Raw genomic sequence first — 7,501 nt, forward strand, 5'->3', positions numbered from 1 at the left:
CTCTTGGATAATCTAGGTCCTATAGGTTAAGGTTTCACAAACGCATTCAAATATATGAGTCCTATAAAGGTGTTTGTAGTACAAATCCTGCTCGGTTGGCTACAGGCTCATTCAAAGCACTTTATTTTTCCTCTTCCCAGTTTTGCGAAGCGCAGATTTTTTGAGGGACTATTGGTTACATAACTCTATAATATATCGATACTCGTCGGATCACCTGACTAGCTTATTCTTGCTACATTAAATTTTGGATTGTTCATCAAAAGGTTGGTTTTTATGGGTTTCACCTCCTTTGAAAAATCTAATATTCATCAATTTTATCCCCCACATTTTGAAAATTTGTGATAAGTATCCACAAATACAGTGTCGGGGAATATACTTTATCAAAATTACTAATTATTATGCTTATGAAAAGCTTATTCACATTTTTAAATATACCCATTTAAAATATATTATGATATTTCATAGTTTAATGATTATTTCATGTCATGAAAAATTCAATCCTTTTCTCTTTGAGACAAATGGAAGTGATTAACTTTATACTTTTATGATATCTTCAAAACCATTTTATTTAAAATATAGATAATTTTATTTATATTGTAATTAAAGAGAAATGGTTGTATTTAATATTAAAAATTTTAATATTTAAATATGACATATTTTATGTAAATAATTTATAATTTTTAATCTTTTTAATAAAAAATCTAATTGGATCAATATTCAAGATACTTGGTCAAATCGATCTTCCTCATCTTTATTTGGGATTGAAATTAAATTTTAAATTAGTGCTTACTGTTAGCTGACATTTTTATTTTGTATGGGCTAATCATATCTTTTAAGAACACTTCTATCTTATTATAGGAAAAATATAGATGATGTTAGAAATTGTATTCAAAAGTCAATTGTTTGACGATTGCGCTAATTATAAATTATATATGAATTAAACAATAATAAAAATTATTTGGCCTATTCATCATAAGGTTACATCTTCTAATGAACTCCTGTATTGTGATGAAGTTCTTAGGACTACTTTGATCGATAAAGGAGAATTTATCGCGTAGTCTTTAAACTTGTTCACAACCAAATGATGCGCTATTATTAGGACGATAGCAATTATTAAGTGTAGCTCATTGTGTACCATATGCATTGGTTGTCTTCATAACCAAATGGTATGGAGACACTGGTATGGCATGCAGGTGAGATGTAAGAGTACATCATCACTGAACATGACCAACTGCTGAGTACTCTGCTATCAAGAGTAGCTCATGAAGGGTATGGATATAATTATCCCTTCGATCTGAGATTATCACAGTGACTTGCAAGCAATTCACTGTACCTTAGTGTCGGACTATCTGAATTTCTAATTCAGTAACGAAAGATTTTTGAGTGCAATCAAGTACTTGTCAAGTCGGTGTGTGAGTCAAGATGGGATTGATCCCTTCGAATAAGTAGGAGTTAATACATTAGTGTATTTCAATTTAGTAAAATTTGAGCTCGGATAGATTTGAAGGGTTAAAATATAATATGGATAACTATTTCAAGGTTGATAGTTAAACCTTAGGTCTCCTTGAGCATTAGAGTTAAAGAAATGAATTATACGGTAACCATACGTCAGTAGGTTCTTGAATGTTGCTTAGTCATCATTTGACATATCCGGACGTCAGGTCTCATTGTTAGATGATTACATCAATTGATTCATAAATTTGTTCTTATGCTATCAGCTTAGGTCTCCTTGGGTTATTGTCGTGAGATATTAAGGAGAAGGGTCTTCTCTCTTGGGCTGGTGGTTCTTAGGTTTCTTTTCTAGGGTTTAAGGAAGAGAAAAAATAAAAGGAAGGGTTTCTTGTATTCTTCTTCTTCCACATCCTATGATTCCACCATGAGTATCCTCCTTCAAGCTCTAGAAAGATTCAAGAGATCTAAAGGAAGGATTCAGATTAGCCAACAAGATGATTTTCGTGCGAGTTAGTACTTTCGAGGAGATCGATCAGATCGGAGCTTCGAGTGGACCATCTGTAGAGATCGGATATGCTGTATGGCACGCGTAACTAGCGAGGACCTCTTTATCATATTTATCAGTAGCGACGATTGTTGATCCATACTCAAGTATCGAGTTTTGAACTTAGATTAGATGTAGATTTGATCTACTGCTCACATTCATGTATGCAGATTTTATTTTTAGATTTTCAAATTTTATATGCCATATATCATGTCATAGATCCTAGAGTAGGTTGATTTATTGATCAGATCATATGCATGTTAGATTAATATGATTAATCTAGTTTTTTTTCGCTATGATTTATTTTAAAAATTTTTAAAATACATGCATGAAATCGTCTATATTTTCTAACAGCAGTATTTGAGCCTAGGTTCATTATGACATGCTATATATGCACATTAGATTTGAAATTTAATTTTATTTAGATCTAATATGTGATATCTTAGATCTGAATTTAATTATTAGATGATCATACAAATTGAAATAAGGTTGTCCTGTTGTAGAGTTTATCCCTTACAGTGAAAAGATTATCTTAGTTTGTGCTGATCTTTAATAAAATCTGATTTTATTTGATGCATGTGATATTTTCAATCTGATTTAGATATGATCTAATGTTAAAATCAGATTTGATATGATTTAGATTTAATCTAAATTTTTTTATATGTGATATGATTTGATTAGATGCCTACTAGTCAAGTAATCGGATTGGACATTCTTGACCGTCTGGTCATAAGAAAAAGTAAGATTTTAAGACCCTCTCCTTCCATTCCATAGAGATTTTTTATGGCATATAAGAGTGCTATTTGTTAATGAAGATGAGTTATGAAAGGAAGAAAATTTATTTTTCTACAAAACCTTAGAATTGAAATCTGTTGGGTATAAAATACCCACAGCCGAAGTCCTCAGTGGAATCGACTACATGGCAACTTAGCCCGGGCTCCTACGGGAGCCGGGCTCCTTCATCCTCGACGCCAACAACTTCAGCCGCAAGCAGAATCCGCCCGGACTCCTACGGGAGCCGGGCTCCGCCGCCGACATCGACTACAGGACAACTCCGCCCGGACTCCTACGGGAGCCGGGCTCCGCCGCCGACATCGACTACAGGACAGCTCCGCCCGGACTCCCACAGGAGCCGGACTCCGTCCTCAGCTTCAACCGCTGGTAGGCCTCGTCCGGACTCCTACGGGAGCCGGACCTCCCCTCTGACTTTAATTGTAGGGAGACTTAGCCCGGGCTCTTATGGGAGCCGGGCTTCATCCTCGACACAAACAACTTCAGCCACAAGCAGACTCCGCCCGGACTCCTACGGGAGCCGGGCTCCGCCCGGACTCCTACGGGAGCCGGGCTCCGCCACCGACATCGACTACAGGACAGCTTCGCCCGGACTCCTACGGGAGCCAGGCTCCGTCCTCAACGTCAACTGCTGGTAAGCCTTGACCGGACTCCTACGGGAGCCGGACTTCGCCTTTAACCTTGACTGCAGGAAAACTTCGCTCGGACTCCTACGGGAGCCGAGCTTCATCCTCGACTCCAACGGCTGCAAGGCAGACTGCGACCGGACTCCTACGGGAGCCGGACGGACTCCTACGGGAGCCGGACTCCATTGAAACTTCAGCAGCGAGTAGACTCCGCCCGGACTCCCACGGGAGCTGGGCTCCGTCCTCAACGTCAACTGCTGGTAAGCCTTGACCGGACTCCTACGGGAGCCGGACTTTGCCTTTAACCTTGACTGCAGGAAAACTTCGCCCGGACTCCTATGGGAGCCAAGCTTCGTCCTCGACTCCAACGGCTGCAAGGCAGACTGCGACCGGACTCCTACGGGAGCCGGACGGACTCCTACGGGAGTCGGACTCCGCCGATAACTTCAGCAGCGAGCAGACTCCGCCCGGACTCCCACGGGAGTCGGGCTCCGTCCTCAACATCAACTGCTGGTAAGCCTTGACCGAACTCCGACGGGAGCCGGACTTCGCCTTTAACCTTGATTGCGGGAAGACTTTGCCCGAACTCTGTGAGAGCCAGGCTCCGTCCTCGATTCCAACTGCTGCAGACGGTCTTCGTCCGGACCTCTACGGTGGTCGGACTCTGACCACTGCCGAACTTCAGCCGACAGATCAGCACTCCCAGGCCGCAATCGCGGCCACGATTCTGCTACATTTCCTGCGGCGGATTCTGCGCAGCCCCACCACTCCCTGACAGGCCGCAGTAACGATCGCAGCACTGCTCCACTCCCTATGACGGATCCCGCACGACTCCATTACTACCTGACCAGCCACGATAAATGGCCACGATCCTGCTCCACCTCCTGCAACGGATACTGCACGATTCTCCCATCCACTGGCAAGTCACGACGACAAATGCCTCCCCACTTCGTGCGGCAGACTCCACGTGGCACGCCCCAGCGATAGCCACGGGTCCGTTCCACTACGCTTCGCAGCAAACTCCGCCTGACCCTGGGCAGTCCACTGCCAGACGGTTACAAACGTCGCCATCAATCCGTTGCTTCCTCCGCCTATAAAAGGGGGACCCAGATACGTTATTCTATAAGCTCATTTCTTATCTCAAAACTCTGCTAAATTCTCCATTCGAGTACTCCATTCTTGTTGAGGCAGAGAACTGACTTGAGCGTCGGAGGGTCTTGCCGGAGCAACCCCACCTTCGGTTTAGACTTCCTTTGCAGGTCCCGGTGGCGACCGCGACTTCCCCGACTCCAGCTTCTCCGGCGCAAGCAGATTTTTGCACCAACAGGATTGGCGCTAGAGGAAGGGTCGAACCTCCGCAGTACCCTTGTTCTTAAAGGAGTGTTCAATGGAGCCACCTCCGATCGTCTCTCCGACACCCACTCCTTGTTTTCCCCCACGGGATCCACACTCGATGCCTCCATGCAAGGCATCCACACGACGGTCCACGGCCTCTGCGGCCAGGTCTCAGGCTCCGGCCTCCCTCCCTGTTTCTCAGCCTCCTCCTCCTCCTCCAGCGGCGGCGGTCGGCGCGGAGCAATTTGACTTGCTGGCACAGCAGGTCAGAGGCCTCGTCGAAGCTGTACAAGCAATGCAGCAGCAGCAACCGCAGGCGTCGGTGCATCCGGAAGGGGCATCTCCGGAATGCCAGAACCCGACGGTGGGGCGGGCCACCTGGGCCAGCCGCCCCATCCTTCCCGAGAAAATAAATCCGAGGATAGAGAGCCCTCAATCGGATCACGACTCCACCCGTGGAAGATCCCTGCCCCCGTTCTGCCAAAGGACCCTCGAGACTCGAAGTCGAGAGGATTTCCTGGACCGGAGGCTCCAGAAGATGAACCGACGGATTGAAGAACTCCGCCACGCGCCCCCCGCTTATGGTGAGGATATTTGCACTGACCCTCCCTTCTCCCAAATGATCATGTAGGAGCCGATCCCGCCAAACTTCAAGCTTCCCCAATTCGAAAGCTACGACGGGACTTCGGACCCGGTTGATCATCTGGAGGCCTTTCGGACGATGATGCTGCTTCACGGCGCTCCTGACGCCATCTTATGCCAGCTTTTCCCATCTACTTTGAAGGGAGCAGTGAGGAATTGGTACTCGGCTTTGAAGCCGGGTACCATCTTTTCCTTCGATCAAATGAGCCACCAATTTGTGGCCCATTTTGTCAGCAGCCGACGCCCCCAGAAGGGTTCGAAGTCCCTCATCAACATCAAGCAGAGGAAAGGGGAGTCCATACGGGCCTACGTCAACCGCTTCAACATCGCGGCGTTGGAGGTCCGGAACTTGGACCAATCAGTTGCCATGGCCGCCCTGAAGGGTGGCCTTCAGAAGAATGATCTTTTGTTCTCCTTGAAGAAGAAGTACCCCAGGGATTTTGCCGATTTACTGGCTCGGGCTGAGGGGTACGCCCGAGCGGAAGAAGCCTTCAAAATGAAGGACGAAGAGACAGTAAGGGAGCGGCAAGCGGGAGATTCGAGTAAACCCGCAGTTGAGAAAAGGCCAAAGGAAGCTCGGCCGCGTTCTCGATCCCCTCCTGGTCATAAGCGCGCCCATACTCCACCCCAGGCGCGCAGGCAGAGAAGCCCGGACCGCGGGGTTCGACGGGGTTCCCCACCAGGGAGATTCCGTAACTACGCCCCCCTCAACGCCTCGAAGGCCCAGGTATTAATGGAGGTCAGGGAGCAGCTCCCTAGGCCGGAGAGGATGCGCACACACCCCGGGAAGCGCAACCCTAACAAGTTCTGCCTCTACCACCGTGACCACGGCCACGACACAGAGGAATGCATCTAGCTCCAGGACGAGATCGAGGAGCTCATTCGGCGAGGTCGGCTCGACAGGTTCATCCGCCGTAGGCCTGAGGGTAGAGGAGACCGGCCAAGAGCCCTCCCACAGCCTGAACCGCAGAGAAGGGAGGAACAGTCCGGGGACCGGCCCCCCATCGGGACCATCGACTCCATCACCGGAGGGCCTCAAGGAGGAGCGGGAAAACTGTAAATGTATCACCTACGATTCCACCTCGAATCTAATTTCCTTTCTACTTAACGTGCTCTTCCCACCTGGCGTGGATCTATTATGACTGGATATGATCCCTCCAAAAATACAGCCATGTCAGGAACACGAGGAGAACCTCGTCCTGACATGAGCAAAGTCAAAAGCCCAGTTCTTTTAGACCGGATGGGGGGAGAGGCCTTATAACGCCCAAATGTGCCCCCACAGCCATGTCAGGAACAGGAGGAGAACCTCGTCCTGACATGAGCAAAGTCAAAGGCCCGATTCTTTTAGACCGGATGGGGGGAGAGGCCTTACAACGCCCAAATGTGCCCCCACAGCCATGTCAGGAACAGGAGGAGAACCTCGTCCTGACATGAGCAAAGTCAAAGGCCTGGTTCTTTTAGATCGGATGGGGGGAGAGGCCTTACAGCACCCAAATGTGCCCCCACAGCCATGTCAGGAACAGGAGGAGAACCTCGTCCTGACATGAGCAAAGTCGAAGGCCCAGTTCTTTTAGATCGGATGGGGGGAGAGGCCATACAGCGCCCTAACGCACCCCCGCAACCAGGCTGGTAACGAGAGGAGAACCTCCCACCGACTCGAGCAAAATGGAAGGCTCGGGTTCCCACGGGAGCCGGGTTCCGCCTACAAGGAAGACTTCACCCGGACTCCTACGGGAGCCGGGTTCCGCCTACAAGGAAGACTTCACCCGGACTCCTACGGGAGCCGGGTTCCGCCTACAAGGAAGACTTCACCCGGACTCCTACGAGAGCCGGGTTCCGCCTACAAGGAAGACTTCACCCGGACTCCTACGGGAGCCGGGTTCCGCCTACAAGGAAGACCTCACCCGGACTCCTACGGGAGCCGGATTCCGCCTACAAGGAAGACCTCACCCGGACTCCTACGGGAGCCGGATTCTGCCTACAAGGAAGACCTCACTCGGACTCCTACGGGAGCCGGGTCCCGCCTACAAGGAAGACCTCACCCGGACTCCTACGGGAGCCGGGTCCCGCCTACAAGGAAGACTTCACCCGGACTCCTACGGGAACCGGG

Source organism: Elaeis guineensis, chromosome 6 (assembly GCF_000442705.2).
Source record: "Elaeis guineensis isolate ETL-2024a chromosome 6, EG11, whole genome shotgun sequence".
In the NCBI taxonomy this organism is placed as follows: Eukaryota; Viridiplantae; Streptophyta; class Magnoliopsida; order Arecales; family Arecaceae; genus Elaeis; species Elaeis guineensis.